The following is a 17972-nucleotide window of genomic DNA, read 5'->3' as shown; positions in this document are numbered from 1 at the left end:
GATAAAAATCTAGAGGTAGAAATACAAAAAAAGAAGAATTTGTTTTCTAGTCCTCCCAAAGCATTATCATTCAAAAGCATAAAAATACTTTGTTTTGTCAAAGGAGGTTCACATAGTCATAGTTGGTGTCCCAATTTAGACCACATTAGTGCTGGATGACAACAGATCAATGCTTTTCTTTTAAAGGTTGATAAAATTTGGATGTTGGCAGGATGGAGGTGGTAACACTGGGTTTGAATGACAACAATTTAAAGATGAGAACAAAAACAGGGGGCTTTTAACAATCATCTGCATGTGACCAACGTAATTATTCCAAAACCCCGTTCTTTTACCAAAAGACATCATATGCATCTGAAATACCACAGGCACTGGCAGGGGGGGTATTAGTCATCCTGGGCATTATAATTGACAATTTTTCATGACAGCCCTGCAGATGATACAAAACAAACCCAAAAGATGGCTCTAGAACTGAAGCTGAGTATGGCCACATATAGAGGGGCTTCAGCAGGATGATTCCATCTATTTGTGAGCACCAACATCTCCCAGCTGCCATCACTGCATGGATGGATGAGAAATAGAAAGCAGAATAATTACCATTCTCCCACCCAATTGTACAGAGACAGCAGGAAGTGCACACTCAACCCTTTGAGACTCAGAGCAGGATAGAGGCACTGGGAGGACTGGGGGGGAGTTGGGGTTTCAGGGTGCTGACAGGGTCAGCTGTTACACCAGACACAGCCCATCTGTTGTCTTGTTATACATGTGTCTAAAGGGTACACCTACTTTTCTTTACTTTTTTGCCTCATTAAAGGTTATCTGCTTCATTACAAGAGTGAAACCAATTTGACTTGGCTTCTGAGAAATTTAAATGTCTGACACAATGAACAACTACAAAAAGAATAATCAATGCAGATACTTCAAAAAGATTTAAAGGGTAGGTGGTTAAGTAAAACAGATGCACATCACTGATACTCAGTTTTACAGCACAGGTTATTTATTCTACCTGGAAAACTGTCCGTGAGCATCTTCTGCCAAAACAAAGTTTTCTTTGAAAAGAAAGGTGAGCAGAGCACTGACAGGCTAAGAATGATTTCACTGATTTCAAAAGTTGTTAAAGAAAGTAACTCACTATCAGATGTGGCAATGTTGCTTTCATAATTACTCAGCACAACCTAACACCATGCTATGCACAGCTTTTAATTTCAGAAACAGCCAGAGAGAGTACAGCAGCAGTCGGTCCCTCTCCAGTGATGGGACATGAGGTAAGCAGTGAAAACTAAAGCCAAAGAATCACTGGTGTCAATAACAGTTTCAGCTGAAAGCTGGAGGAGCTTCAAGATCAAATACTACAATGGCATTTCTTTTCTTCAAAAATTGGAGAGAGAGAGATTTCATTAAATTAGATTGATTAAATCTTAACATAATGCTGTTTGGGCAATTAAACCAGGATGTGTACTTGAATTTTTTTACCATTAGTATGGTGGGTCTTGATGGTTTGTCTGGTTTGTCATCTGATGTGCCTTAGCACCAAAACCACTGAAAACAGTATCAGTCTGTTAAGGTTAAGAGGCTAATTTCAGTTCTGTACTTCATTCTTGCCTGTGCAGCAGGAAGATGATATGACAGAGAATGGTAGAGGTGAGCAGAATAAGAAAATGTAAAGGAACATTTTTTATATACTACAGGAATCATGTTTCCATTTTTCTGTCACTGCGTTTGGTTTGCAGGGGCAGCAGCTGAAGCAAAGTTGCCCAGGTCTCACTCTCCCTAGCCAGCTCATTCAGGGGAACATGAGGCATTCCCAAACCAGCTGAAAGACACCAATTCTCCAGTGTGGCCTTGGTGTGGACCAAGGCCAAAAAATACCTTAGCTGGGAGGTGTCCAGGAGCCCCTCCTGATTGACCAAGCTTCTTAATCTTCAAGGAGAGCCAGCCACCCTTAAGAAAAAGTTAATTTTTGCCACCTCACTCCCTGATTTTATTCCTGTGGTCAATACCTGGAGCTTTTGGTCTAATCCAGAGTAAGCACTCCACCCTTTCCAGCTGAGGACCATAGTGTCAGACTTGGAGGTGTGATTCTCATCCCAGTTTCTTCACAATCAGGTGCAAATTGCCACTAATGCAAGGTGAAGGTCATGAGAAGTCACCAAAAGAACCACATCCCCTGCACAGAGCAGTCACGTGATCCTAAAGCCACCAAAGTGGAAACCTCTGCCACTTGGTTGTGCCTAGAAATTCTATCCACGACAGTATGGATATGAACAGGAGTGGTGACAAAGGTTAGCAACTCTCAACAAGAACAAGCCCGACTTACTGCCAGCAATGCAAACTAAGCTCTCACTGTGGGAGTAAATGGCCCATGGCAATGGACCAGTCACCACATACTGTAGGAGCATCACCCAGAGGATGCTCCGAGGGAAACAGTTGACATGCTTCTCCAAACAGAGCCTTTAAGATCTCAGAGTGAACCTCATCTTCACACTGGAGAGTATTTTAACCACTACAGTGGACAACTCACCCGTTGTCCTCCTCATCCCCAGGCTCTGCCTCCACTAAAGACAGCGTGCCAGTGGGATTGAGGAGATCTTTGAAGTAATCTGTCCACCAACTAGCTGAGTTGTTCCACAGCATGCCACCCCCAGTGTGTAAACTGGGCATACCAGATGCTCCTAACACACACGCCAGGAAAAGGAAGAGGCCAACAAAAGCTAGTTCTGTGCTACATCCATCAACAGACCATTATAAGACAAGACAGCTTTTCCTTCTTGTGCTACATGGGATAGTTCTTCATTATTCTGTTGAATAGAGATTCTGTATTGATCAGAGAGCTCCCAACCTGCAGACAATGGACTTAGAGATATGACTAATATACAGCACTGTGCAATCAGGAGAAAGAAACATGTAAAAGATGAACAAAGATTATACTCATAGTACAAAACACATTTGTGTGCATATTAAAATCTGTGGTAGCCATGTTGGCTTTGTTTTATTTCAGCATGTCATGGTGGCATTTACATACGGCCACATTATACTGATGGGTTTACTGATGGGCTGTGTGATAGACTGTGTTTTGTCTAAATGGATTCATTTCACACTGGCTGCAGTGATGGACCTTCACACCAGTAGCTCTGTTGTGTCTATGACCTCAGGCTCTAATGACACACGTTTCTCAGTCATTACCACAGAACTAAGACGGTTGAAAGATTGTGCAGATAATAATAATAAAGCATCACTGAAGCTGCCAATTGTTGAATATCTGAATAGCTTTTTCATGTCTGACACTGTAAAATCTCCACTGAGACCAAACCAAAGTGAAATAATTATGAGTTTGGGGATGGAATTACATTATGTCTCCAGATTTTTTTTCTGTATCGATGTCGATCCTAATCCCAGTATATCTGTCCTGTCACTCTCTAGTAATAAACTGCAGGTTTCCATTGTTTTACTTTAAGACCTATTGTGATTGCGATTTATAAGACACGTTTGTGTTTTATAAGCCATTCGTGGTTTATTTCTACTCAGCAATGCTAAGCTTATGGCCATGAAACCAGCAAACTTCCCTGTAGGCATTAACAAGGTGGGAAGTTAAATGAGCAATTTGGGGGAATGGAAAGAAAACCAGAGAGTTGTACGTTACACCAAATGTGTTTGATGAGTTCATTTACTTATATTATAAACTTCTAAACACATTCTCACTAAATAAAATGCATTTTCCACAGTGATGTCATTTACTAGCATATTGCTAACCACAGTTAAATACAGTTAACACAACAACAGCAATGAAACGTTGTGGAATAAGAACAAGTGTTCAAAAATATAGCCCTGGTTTCCACTGCAGCTGTGGTAATGAAACTCTTTGAAAATTACATTTTTATGAATATAATCTTTAAAATTATCCATTTCAGACAAACATTACTGCTACTTTTTAAGAACTCTGGGAACCCCGTGAGAGCATAATAGAGCACTTTCAGCACTCAGTCAGTTTGACTGATCTGCAACAAAATGGATCTTCCTCTGTGGAAAAACAAAAACAGCAATCAAATCTCAGTGGGAAGAGTTTTCTTTATTAAAATTTCAAAAGTTTAATCTTCGGTCAGGCCAACCATCGAGCATTCGCTTTTCCTTTCAGTTCCTCCACACGGAGCCAACAATTCTTCCCATCAGCTACTCCATTTATTCTCCTCAATAGGTCAATAGGTCAACAAGCTGGGATCTGACTAACCAGAGGCCTTATATGGGAGAACTATGAAACGCTGTGGGTCAGTTGGCCTATTAGTCTTGGTTTAGCTCCTGATTTATGGCACATCAGACGTACCCTGCCAAAGACTTTATCTCACAAATCATTTCTTGTGACGTCTAATAAAGGTAAAACGCTCCAAATTAACATGTACATGTTAACTCATTCACTGCCATTGACGTCTATAGCCGTCAATTGCAGTGAATGAGTCAATGGGTTTAACCCATTCACTGCCAATGGCTGGCAGTGAATGAGTTAATTGCATAACACAGCAGTAAATTCTGTTCACCATTAAAATGTACAAATGCTAAATATTATCTAAAAGTACCAATAGTTATATTGGAAAATGTATTATTGGTTTTAGTGTTAGTATATGGAATTATACAAGCTATTGTCTAAAAGTAATCCATACAAGAAATGTATCAGTACCAGGCAACTGGTGCTTGTAGCAGAGATAGCTTTCTGTATAAGTCTCGTTTTATATTTCAGTACATTTTTCAGAATTCAGATGAACACAGAGAAACACTTTGCCTATTTAAAAGCACCATGTCGGAGGAAGAATCTGGAAGACACTGAACTATAGAGCAAACATGAGTTTAACGTTGTGGGTGGCTGCAGCTCAGGTAGTAGCACCGGTCACCTACTAATCAGAAGGTTGGTGGTTCGATCCTTGTCTGCCCCAGTCAGTTAGCACCCTGGGGCAAGATACTAACCCTAACCCCTGATAATCCATTGTAACGTCTGTCTGAGTGCTCAGTTATACTGGTTGACTGGTAAGCAGTTTCACAGTTAAGTGAGACCTGTTTCCTGGTTGTTTTGAAGCAGACATAACATCTGACCTTAAATTAACCAAAGTGTTGAATATCTTTTCATTGTAATTTTAAATGTAAGTACAAATGAGGCAGGCCATCATTAAAAATCATCCTTGGAAAAATATATGACTAGAAAGATACCAAAATATTTAGGAGTGACCACATCAACAACCTGATATAATCTCAAAGAATGAATGCAGTCCATTTACCATCCCTGGTAAGAAAAGAAATCTTCAGTTAAGATATTTTTTTTACCAATCTGTGGTCTGTTTGGCTACATTGATGTGATGTTGAGGTTTGTCAGCTCTTTTTTGCCCCACTCCTTCTCTTTAACTCTCTCTGTCTGTTTGCTGACTGGCTTCCATCAGTCACCTGAAAATGGGATTTTTTTCCAAGTCCTTGACATTCATATGATAAGTGCACTGATAGGAAGACCTCAATCACTCAGTGGAAAGGGAAGTAGCAGCCCTCTGTCTTAGATGGTTCAGCAAAAATACTACCACTACTACAACAGAAGGGTTTTCTCACACAAAGGCAAACAAAACAACAACTGAAGAAATTTTTAAAAGTATTTAAAAATAGATAGATACACATAGAAAGAATCACCAGGTCACCCTTTTTCTGTTTCTCCAGTGAACTAAACTACATCCATGGCTAAAGTAACCTGCTGGGAGGTGTCTAGGGTAAGACTCAACTGATAAGCCGCTAATGATCAGTACTCCAGTACTGCAAGATGTATAACCTGGCCAAATCTTTATAAATAAGTGTTTTAAAAACAGATTTTCTAACTCCTATTGAATAGACATACTGCTGAGCTATACTTAATGTTAACAATTCTAATAATACAGCTATTATTTCTTCATCCCAGACAGTTTTTTAGAAGGCTGTGTACCAATGAGAAATTAAAATATCACCCACGAAGTTGAATTTGATTAATAAGTTGTGTTTTTAGCAGTTTGATACAGTTAAAGTATGTTGTATAATTCTAAATAATAATACTAATACCAATAATAAAGTTTCCAATATAACTATATACTTTTTTAAACTCCACATCCTTACAGAACACATGTGCACAGGCAGTTGATTAAGAAGGAAAGCTTGAGGGTCCTGCGCAGTATCTTAGCTGTTCCCAGGACTGCGCTCTTCTGGACAGAGATCTCCGATGTTGTTCCCGGGATCTGCTGGAGCCACTCGCCTAGCTTGGGAGTCACCGCACCTAGTGTTCTGATTAACACAAGGACCACTGTTACCTTCACCCTCCACATCTTCTCCAGCTCTTCTCTGAGTCCGTGGTATTTCTCAAGCCTCTCGTGTTCCTTCTTGCTGATGTTGCTGTCATTCGGTATCACTACGTCTATCGCTATGGCCGTCTTCCTCTGCTTGTCCACCACTTGGTTTGCCATCAACAGTTTATTCGTCTGCATCCAGAAGTCCCACACGATCTTAGCTCGGCCGTTGTCTACCAGAATAGGGGGCATCTCCCATTTTGACCTCGGGACTTCCAGGCCATATTCGGCACAGATGTTCCTGTACACTATGCCGGCCACTTGGTTATGGCGTTCCATGTATGCCTTGCCTGCTAGCATCTTGCACCCTGCTGTTATGTGCTGGATTGTCTCTGGGGCATCTTTACACAGCCTGCACCTGGGGTCTTGTCTGGTGTGATAGACCCCAGCCTCTATGGATCTTGTGCTCAGAGCTTGTTCTTGTGCTGCCATGATTAGTGCCTCTGTGCTGTCTTTCAGTCCAGCTTTGTCCAGCCACTGGTAGGATTTCTGGATATCATCCACCTCCTCTATCTGCCGGTGGTACATAACATGTAGGGGCCTGTCCTTCCATGATCCTTCCTCCTCTTACTCCTCTTACTTGGGTTTCTGCTGCCTGAGGTATTCAGTACACGGTTGGTTGGAGCCATCTTACTGATGTATTTGTGGATGTTCATTGCCTTACCTCCCCTCTGATGTGGACGTCGGGTCAGTTGGAGGCGCAGTCGAAAGATTGCAGCAGTCCCAGATCAGATGTACACACTGGAACTCTTTCCCATGTTGCTGTCTGTGTTTATTGTGTTATGGTGTGTTGACATCTGTGCATTTCTGTATTATCCTTTTGTGTTACACAGTTCGATGTTTTTTTCCTCGCTACCTAGCCTGACCTGTCTCCCCAATGTGATGTTTGTGTATTGTATGTACGGTCGGCAAGGTCTGTCATATATATATATATATATATATATTAGGGGTGCAACGATATTCGTATCGATATTGAACTGTTCGATACAGTGCTTTCGGTTCGGTACGCATATGTATCGAACAATACAACATTTGTAATTTATTTTATCAATTTTCCTTCTGACGATGCTGTCTGTGTTGAGCGCTCAGTGAATCTGTGTTCGACTACTCCGCCTAGGCTGCACTGTCGAGCGCAGATCCACTGAGCGCTCCACACAGACAGCATAGTCAGAAGGAAGAGCGCAGGGCACCTCCCCCACCCTCATTCAGATCTGGCGTTTGGAATTATTTTGGTTTTCATGTGACGTATGACCCTGAAGGTAAGCGAGTCATGGACTAAAGTAAAGTATGTTGGATGTGCCATGCAATGCTCAATTACATGGGTGGGAACTAGTGTGTTAGCGCAGTTAGCTCGTTAACGTGTTGGCCGTCTAGCCCCATGCACGGAGCGATCGGCGGTAGCTCGTTAACGGAGATTTGCCGTGTTGTGGCGTTAAGGTAATTTCAACGAGATTAACCTGAAAGCACTAGTGGGAACACAACGAATATGACTGCACATTTACGCCGACATCATCCCAGTGCAAAGACAAGTGGAAGCAGACAAAAAAAAGCAAGCATGCTACTAACTTTAGCCGAGTCATTTAGACAGCTGTTAGCACATGATTCTCCTTATGCTGCTGAGAATATAGCCCAGAAGAAGCGGATAGTATAGCTTTTATTTTGGAAAGAGACATTTCTCTGTAATAAACTCTCTTTTCCAAAGATGAGTGATTCCTCAATCAGATACAGGGCTTGCAATATCGCTAGCCCGACGTCCCGGAGCTAGCGATTTTTTTCAGTCGGGCTACCAAAATCTATCTCTTCCCTGCCCGTCGGGCTATTGTAGGAAAAACATATGTCAATGCTTTTGCATTCTTTCAGAAATGTAGCTGGGTAATTATGTCATTGGCATCGGTGAGCCACTGTCAATATGTGACATATTGAAGTCGCGTTTGAATTTGCGCTTGTTTTTTTGCTTTCACTTTGCAATCGTGCGAACTGTGTATAGAGAGCGACAGCACTGATCTGTGAGTGATGATAATTTGTGCACCAATTCCTCTGACATCGTCTTATTAATCGTTAGCTTACTATGCAAACATGACAAGTGAAATCTCCCGCAGCAAGCTTAAACATGTGAGAGGTTGATCGCGCAGAGAATCGCTGAGCTTATGTGAGTGCGTGTGTAAAAGCATTTCAGTTCTGCTGAGCCAAATAAGACAGGTCAGGGTGAAGAAGTGACAGCCAAAGAAAAGCTTACCACAAAACGGAGAAGTTATGACAAATCAGACTATAAGGCAAAAAGAAAGTGCAGCTTTATGGTTTCATGGACAAAAGAATTTCTGTGGCTGCAATATGATGAGCTAAATAACCAGGGCTGCACATAAGTGGTCCGCAGGTGCGCATTCGCTGTCAAAATAAAAAACACGCACAAGGGTTAGGGTTAAATTTAAAAACTGTACTTTTGAGTTAAAATATATATTTATAATTTTAATAAATGACAAATTAAAAATGCATGAACATTTTTTTGTATCGAAAAAATATCGAACCGTGACACCAAAGTATCGAACCGAACCGAACCGTGAATTTTGTGTATCGTTGCACCCCTAATATATATATATATATATATATATATATACACACACACACATATATAAAAACACCCAGCATGCCCCTGCGGGCGGTTTATCCTTCAAGCTCGGGTCCTCTACCAGAGGCCTGGGAGCTTGAGGGTCCTGCGCAGTATCTCAGCTGTTCCCAGGACTGCGCTCTTCTGGACAGAGATCTCCGATGTTGTTCCCGGGATCTGCTGGAGCCACTCGCCTAGCTTGGGAGTCACCGCACCTAGTGCTCCGATTACCACGGGGACCACCGTTACCTTCACCCTCCACATCCTCTCGAGCTCTTCTCTGAGCCCTTGGTATTGAGCATATCCATAGGAATAGGATGATGGACCTATGGATATATATATCGGTGGGCAAGAGACGAAAACAGGGCGTTGTTGGAATGCTACTACGCAAGTAACCCCGGCGGAAGGGGCTACATGAATAGGATGAGGGACCTATGGATTCTTCGATACCCAACATCCACAATGAGGGCGAAACAACTAGTAGCTCAGTGTTCCAACATTCGAAAGAAGGGACTGCTCTCACAGCTAGAGATTGACGAGGTACAACACAAATGCTACGGCAAGGAGGAGTCAGGACGCCAGGTCAGGGGGGCGATATCATCACCCCCACCCGAGATTGGGTACATAGCCCCAAGTGCGATAGGAGAAGGATCGTTGAGTGCGAGAGGAACTGACCTGAAAAATAGGATCATGGCCAAGCTTGAAACCTGGATCCCCCGTAGCCGGTTACCAAGATTACGTGAAGTACCCTCAGAAGGTCTGCTAGATGATGTTAATGCAGCACTACGGGCAATACCTACAACCACGATTACCGACACTAACAAGCTGATCTACAATACGGCAGCAGTGATCAGTGAGATGCTTGGCTACAAGTTGAACAGCGACAAGGGGCAGTACCCTCCATGGAGAAGGAGGCTAGAGGGCAAGATCAAAGTAGCACGGAGGGAGGTTAGCCAACTAACGGAGTTGCAGAAAGGTAAGACAAATAAGGTGCCTAAGAAATACAGCAAGCTGTCCATACCTGAGGCCTTGGAAACTGCCAAGCAAAGACTCACAGCCTTGGCCAGCCGCTTGAGGAGGTACACCAGAGAGATAGAAGGCAGGAGAATAAACCAGCTGTTCTCCACAGAACCAGCAAAGGTGTACTCTCAGTGGCAAGGGAACAATAAGAGAACAGCACCACCAAGGCTGGAGACGGAGCAATACTGGAAGAGCATATGGGAGAAGGATGCAACCCATAACGGCAATGCTCAGTGGCTAGAGGATCTGAGGGCAGACCACAGCGACCTCCCTGAACAGGGTCCAGTAACCATCACAGTGGCAGATATCCAAGAAAGGGTCTCCAGTATGAAGAGTTGGACAGCACCAGGGCCCGACATGGTTCACGCCTACTGGCTGAAGAAGCTGACTGCACTCCACGAGCGTCTGGCAGCACAAATGAACCAGCTGCTAGTTAACGAGAGACACCCGGAATGGCTAACTGAAGGCCGGATGGTCCTGATCCCCAAGGACCCCAAGAAGGGATCGGTCCCCTCCAACTACCAACCAATAACCTGCCTCAGTACTACATGGAAGCTCCTGTCAGGCATCATATCGGCTAAGATGAACAGGCACATGGGTCAATACATGAGCGGGACACAGAAAGGAATTGGCAAGAATACCAGAGGCGCAAAACACCAGCTACTGGTAGACAGAACAATCAGCCGAGACTGCAAGACCAGACTGACCAACCTGTGCACTGCCTGGATTGATTACAAGAAGGCCTATGACTCAATGCCCCACAGCTGGATACTGGAATGCCTAGAATTGTACAAGATCAATGGGACCCTAAGAGCCTTCATCAGGAACTCAATGGGGATGTGGCGTACAACACTAGAGGCCAACTCCAAGCCCATAGCACAAGTCACCATCAAGTGCGGGATCTACCAAGGAGATGCTCTGTCCCCACTGCTGTTCTGCATAGGCCTGAACCCCCTCAGTGAGATCATTAACAAGACTGGCTACGGATACCGACTACAGAACGGAGCAGTTGTCAGCCACCTCCTGTACATGGATGACATCAAGCTGTATGCCAAGAGTGAACGAGACATCGATTCACTGATCCACACTACCAGGCTATACAGCAATGACATTGGAATGTCGTTCGGACTGGAGAAGTGTAGCCGGATGGTAACAAAGAGAGGGAAGGTAGTCAGAACTGAGGGGATTGAACTACCAGAAGGCAACATTGCAGACATAGAGGACAGTTACAAGTACTTGGGGATCCCGCAGGCGAATGGGAACCATGAAGAGGCCGCTAGAAAAGCTGCAACCACCAAGTACCTGCAGAGGGTCAGGCAAGTCCTGAGGAGTCAGCTGAATGGTAAGAACAAGATCCGGGCCATCAACACGTACGCCCTACCCGTGATCAGGTACCCTGCTGGGGTAATAGGCTGGCCAAAGGAGGAGATAGAAGCCACTGACATAAAGACAAGAAAGCTCCTTACCATGCATGGAGGGTTTCACCCCAAGTCCAGCACCCTGAGGCTGTACGCTAAGCGGAAGGAAGGGGGCCGGGGACTGGTGAGTGTCAGCACCACAGTCCAGGATGAGACAACGAACATCCAAGAATACATTGGGAAGATGGCCCCAACTGACCGAGTGCTCAGTGAATACCTCAGGCAGCAGAAACCCAAGAAAGAGGAGGGAGACGAGGAAGGATCATGGAAGGACAGGCCCCTGCATGGTATGTACCACCGGCAGATAGAGGAGGTGGATGATATCCAGAAATCCTACCAGTGGCTGGACAAAGCTGGACTGAAAGACAGCACAGAGGCACTAATCATGGCAGCACAAGAACAAGCTCTGAGCACAAGATCCATAGAGGCTTGGGTCTATCACACCAGGCAAGACCCCAGGTGCAGGCTGTGTAAAGATGCCCCAGAGACAATCCAGCACATAACAGCAGGGTGCAAGATGCTAGCAGGCAAGGCATACATGGAACGCCATAACCAAGTGGCCGGCATAGTGTACAGGAACATCTGTGCCGAGTATAACCTGGAAGTCCCGAGGTCAAAATGGGAGATGCCCCCAAGGGTGGTGGAGAATGACCGAGCTAAGATCGTGTGGGACTTCCAGATACAGACAGACAAAATGGTGGTGGCTAACCAACCGGACATAGTGGTGGTAGACAAACAGAAGAAGACGGCCGTAGTGATTGATGTAGCGGTTCCGAATGACAGCAATATCAGGAAGAAGGAACACGAGAAGCTGGAGAAATACCAAGGGCTCAGAGAAGAGCTCGAGAGGATGTGGAGGGTGAAGGTAACGGTGGTCCCCGTGGTAATCGGAGCACTAGGTGCGGTGACTCCCAAGCTAGGCGAGTGGCTCCAGCAGATCCCGGGAACAACATCGGAGATCTCTGTCCAGAAGAGCGCAGTCCTGGGAACAGCTGAGATACTGCGCAGGACCCTCAAGCTCCCAGGCCTCTGGTAGAGGACCCGAGCTTGAAGGATAAACCGCCCGCAGGGGCGTGCTGGGTGTTTTTATATATATATATATATATATATATATATATATATATATATATATATATATATATATATATACTCATACAGTAAAAACATTGAAACCATAATATTTTCTTTAGATGCAGAAAAAGCATTTGACATAGTTAACTGGAAATTTCTATTTGCAACTTTAATTTGGTTTTGGACCCTCTTTCATAAACTGGTTAAAAATATTATATAATTCCCCAACAGCTTGTGTTAGAACAAATGACCAGACATCCTCCAGCTTCTGTCTCTTGAGGGGCACCAGGCAGGGATGCCCACTCTCCCCTTCACTGTTTGCAATTTTTATTGAACCACTAGCAGCAGCAGCAATTAGACAGGCTACAACAATTAAGGGCATAAAATAATAATAATAATAATGGATTGGATTTATATAGCGCTTTTCAAGGCACCCAAAGCGCTTTACAATACCACTATTCATTCACTCTCACATTCATACACTGGTGGAGGCAAGCTACAGTTGTAGCCACAGCTGCCCTGGGGCAGACTGACAGAAGCGAGGCTGCCATATCGCGCCATCGGCCCCTCTGGCCAACACCAGTAGGCGGTAGGGTAAAGTGTCTTGCCCAGGGACACAACGACCAGGACAGAGAGCCCAGGGATCGAACCGGCGACCTTCCGGTTACAGATGTGATTCCCAACCCCCTGAGCCACGGTCATGTAAGAATATAGAACATAAAATCAGCCTTTATGCAGATGATGTGTTACTTTTTCTCCAAAACTCACAAACCAATATCTCTGGGGTAATTGCATTGATAAATTCCTTCTCAAGTGTCTCAGATTATTCAATTAACTGGTCGAAATCAACAGTTCTTCCGATTAATTGCTCCCTCCATAATTCTTCTCCTTCCCCACTGCAATGTGGAAATATAAAATATTTAGGTATTAATGTTTCTCCTAAACTTTCAGAATTAACTAAATTAAACCACATCCCACTTTTAAAGACAGTAGAAGATGATCTGGCTAGATGGAAATCTTTACCCATATCACTCATGGAAAGGGTCGCCGCTATAAAAAGGATGGTCTTGCCAAAAATAAACTATTTATTTTCAATGATTCCAAATAAGCCATCACAAGATTGGTTCAGATCTCTAGACTCGTATATTTCTAAATTCCTTTGGAAAGATAAACCCCCACGTATCAGCTTAAAAACACTACAAAGGACCAAGGATAAAGGAGGATTAGATCTGCCTAACTTTAATCACTATTTTTTAGCCAACAGGCTTCAGTTCATCTCTAGATGGTTTAAACACACCCTCTTAGATGAACCTTGGATAGATGTAGAACAGGCACTATGTAATAACCTACCATTTATCAGCTCAAACATCAAACGACATGAATGCTTTAAAGTCAAGTCAAGTCAAGTTGGCTTTATTGTCACTTCAACCATATACAGTTTAACAGTACACAGTGAGGCGAAACAATGTTCCTCCAGGAACCAAGGTGCTACATGCAACATAAATTTACAACATAAATTAACAGAAAACTCTAAACTAGCTAACTAAGAGGCCTAGTTAGCTGGCTAGCAGAGACAAGACAGACTGACCTAACATAAATTACAACATAAATTAACAAAAAACTATCTAACTATCTAAGGAAGACTTTTTTTGTTGTTGTTTTCAGACAGCAGACAACAAAGTGCACGTGCAAATGTGCAAACAAGAGCAGCAAGTGACAGTGTGACAAAAAAACCCACAATGTAACATAATAATAAGGTTTTGTGATGATGAGTTGAGGTAGTGGAGGAACAGTAAACATTCCTTAGTGTAGCAGCAAAAATTAGGAAGTGCAGAAGTTAGTGCAGAAAGTCCAGTAATAATATTGTGCAAAAGAGCATTTACAGGTTGGTGTGTACGATGGTTTGGTGGTGTAGGTCAGTGTGTTTGCGCTTGTGTTGATTAGTCAGTCCAGTCTCAATGTTTTGAGGTAGTTGAGTTAAGCTGAGTGACAATGTTTGTGTGTGTGTGTGTGTGTGTGTGTGTGTGTGTGTGTGTGTGTGTGCGTGTGCGTGTTTATCAGTCAGTCCCTTTTTGCTGAGGAGACGGATGGCTTGTGGAAAAAAGCTGTTGCACAGTCTGGATGTGTGTGCCCGAATTCTTCGGTACCTTTTTCCAGATGGCAGGAGTGTGAAGAGTGTGTGAGAGGGGTGTGTCCGATCAGCCACAAGGCTGGTGGCTTTGCGAATGCAGCGTGTGGTGTAGATGTCCTCAATAGAGGGGAGAGAGACCCCGATGATCTTCTCTGCTGTTCCCACTATCCGCTGTAGGGTCTTGCGGTCCGATATGGCACAGTTCCCAAACCAGACAGTGATGCAGCCGCTCAGGATGCTCTCGATAGTTCCTCTATAGAAGGTGGTCAGGATCGGTGGTGGAAGCCGGGCCTTTCTCAGTCTTCTCAGAAAGAAGAGACACTGTTGGGCTTTCTTGTGCAGGGAGCTGGGGTTGAGGGACCAGCCGAGGTCCTTCTCCAGGTGGACGCCCGGGAATTTGGTGCTGTCGACGATCTCCACAGAGGAGCCGTTGATGCTCAGTGGTGAGTGGTCGCCTCGTGTCCTCCTAAAGTCAACAACCATCTCTTTTGTCTTGTCACCATTCAGAGACAGGTTGTTGTCTTTACACCAGTCCGTTAGCCTCTGCACTTCCTCTCTGTACGCTGACTCGTCGTTCTTGCTAATGAGACCCACCACGGTCGTGTCATCAGCGAACTTAAATTGCAGTGGGTCCAGTGAGGGGGGCAGCAGGGTCTTGATGTGTCTCATGACGAGCCGTTCGAAGCACTTCATGATGGTGGGTGTAAGTGCAACAGGACGGTAGTCGTTGAGACAGGACACAGAAGACTTCTTGGGCACGGGGACGATGGTGGTGGCCTTGAGGCATGTGGGAACGACGGCACTGCTCAGAGAGATGTTGAAGATGTCGGTGAGAACATCTGCCAGCTGATCAGCACATTCTCTGAGCACTCTGCCTGGGATGTTGTCTGGTCCAGCAGCTTTACGTGGATTGACTCTGCGTAGAGTTTTCCTCACCTCAGCTGTAGTGAGACACAGGACCTGGTTGTTCGGAGGAGGGGTGGTCTTCCTCGCCGCCACGTCGTTCTGCCTGTCGAACCAAGGGTAGAAGTTGTTCAGCGCATCTGGGAGGGAGCCGTCACTGTCACAGGCAGGGGATGTCGTCCTGTAGTTAGTGATGGCTTGTAAGCATCAATATTAGCTCTTCTCTGACAGCATGGTGGGAATTTCTAAAAATGACAGAGTCTTCATTAATCATTAATCCCATGCAAACGTACACGCCCCCTTGCCCTGGTGGGTTCCAGAGTGTGGGGGTCTACCACACCCACCCACACACGCAGGGCTTGGGGTGCAGGTATGTCACCAGGGCGCAGGGGAGGCCCCTCTGTCCCCTTCTGGCCACCTGTGCCTCAATTTTATTCTGCAACCTAGACATCCATATTACTCACACTCTCGCATAACACATACATATAGGGCCTTGGGGGTGGGCACGTTTTACAGCATCCAGAGGATGGTCGGTGTACTCCAACCCACCTCTGGTGCTGGTGCCCCACCATCCATCCATCCATTCATTCGCTTCCGCTTATCCTTTTCAGGGTTGCGGGGGGTGCTGGAGCCTATCCCAGCTGTCATAGGGCGAGAGGCGGGGTACACCCTGGACAGGTCGCCAGTCTGTCGCAGGGCCAACACACAGGGACAGACAACCATTCACACTCACATTCACTCGCACATTCACACCTAATGGCAATTTGGATTTTCCAATTAACCTATCCCCACAAGCTGCATGTCTTTGTGGGAGGAAGCCGGAGTACCCGGAGGGAACCCATGCAAACACGGGGAGAACATGCAAACGCCACACAGAAAGACCCTGAATTGAACTCAGGACCTTCTTGCTGTGCAGCAACAGTGCTAACCACCGTGCCACCGTGCTGGTGCCCCACCCTCAATTTTAAATGTATATAGACACTGAGGGTTTTCGGGAAGAGCCGTGCTGCTCTCTGAGAGGAAGCTAGTACCATGCTCTCCTGAGTTTTAAATGCACTTTAGAACAGCACACAGCAACACTACATATGACCGGGCGTAGGGAGGTTTGAGGTCTTCACTCAACAACAACAACAACAACAATCTTTATTTATAGATCACATTTAAAAGCCTTGGGCATACCAAAGTGCTTTACATAAAACAATAAAAAATAAAACAGTTCACACATTAACATCAAATACATAAAAGTAACGGATTATGTTCACAGATAAAAGCCACCAATAAGAGTAAACTGCAGCACATAGGTTATAGCAAGGTAAGACTGTACCACCATGATAAAAGACACCAATAATGGAAAGATAGCAGAGAATTTAATACAATACAATACAATACAATAGGTCAATAGGTCACTGCAAGCAAGCCAGCATTTAACTGGTAGAAAAGGCAAGTTTAAAAAGATATGTTTTTAGCCGTGATTTAAAAGAATGAATAGAATCAGATGCCCGGATGCCAATCGGGAGATTGTTCCACAGCTCCAGTGCAACTAGAGCAAACGATCGATCACCTCTAGATTTCAGTCGAGATCTGGGCTGAACCAGCAGTAACTGTGAGGATGACCTTAAAGCCCTAGCAGGAGCATATGGGTTTAAAAGTTCCTTAAGATAGCTTGGTGCAGTGTTATTGGTAATTTTAAAAGTAAACAACAAAATTTTAAATTGAATACGATATTTGACAGGCAACCAGTGCAGATCAGCAAGGACAGGAGTAATGTGGGTAAACTTCTTGGTTTTAGTTAGAATGCGTGCTGCAGCATTCTGAACTGTCTGTAATCTATGTAAAAGGGAAGAGTGGAGACCACAATAAAGTGAATTGCAGTAATCAAGCCTTGACGTTACAAAGGCGTGGATGAGCTTTTCTAGGTCTTTATACGGGATATAGTGCCTGGCCTTAGAAATAAGGCGAAGCTGGTAAAAACTGGATCTGACAACAGCAGACACTTGTTTATCAAGTTTAAATGAGCTGTCAAATAAGACACCCAGATTCCTAACAGTGTCAGAGAAAGAACTAGTGAGAAAACCAAAGGCATCCCGAAGTTTGGCACGAAGGGCATTACTACCAAAAATCATAATTTCAGTTTTCTTATCATTAAGGATAAGAGTATTTGCCAAAAGCCATTTCTTGACCTCACACATGCATTCTCGAAAGCTATTCAAAGACAGAGCAAGATCATCGTTTAACTCGAAATAGATCTGGATATCATCCGCATAATAGTGAAAAGCAATGTGGTATTTCTCAAAGATAGCACTTAAGGGAAGCATGTACAATGAGAAAAGGGTAGGGCCTAACACAGATCCCTGGGGGACACCACAGCAAACAGGTACAGCCGAAGAAGAGGATGTGGCCAAATGTACCGAAGAGAGCCGATTGGAGAGGAAAGATTTAAACCAATCCAAGGCAGCGCCCTTAATGCCTACAGTGTGCTCTAGTCTCGC

The sequence above is a fragment of the Copadichromis virginalis genome, linkage group LG19 (assembly GCF_057382275.1).
Source record: "Copadichromis virginalis isolate Kocher_CV1m ecotype Utaka linkage group LG19, C_Virginalis_male_GT1.1, whole genome shotgun sequence".
NCBI lineage: Eukaryota > Metazoa > Chordata > Actinopteri > Cichliformes > Cichlidae > Copadichromis > Copadichromis virginalis.
This window is presented reverse-complemented; position numbering follows the sequence as displayed.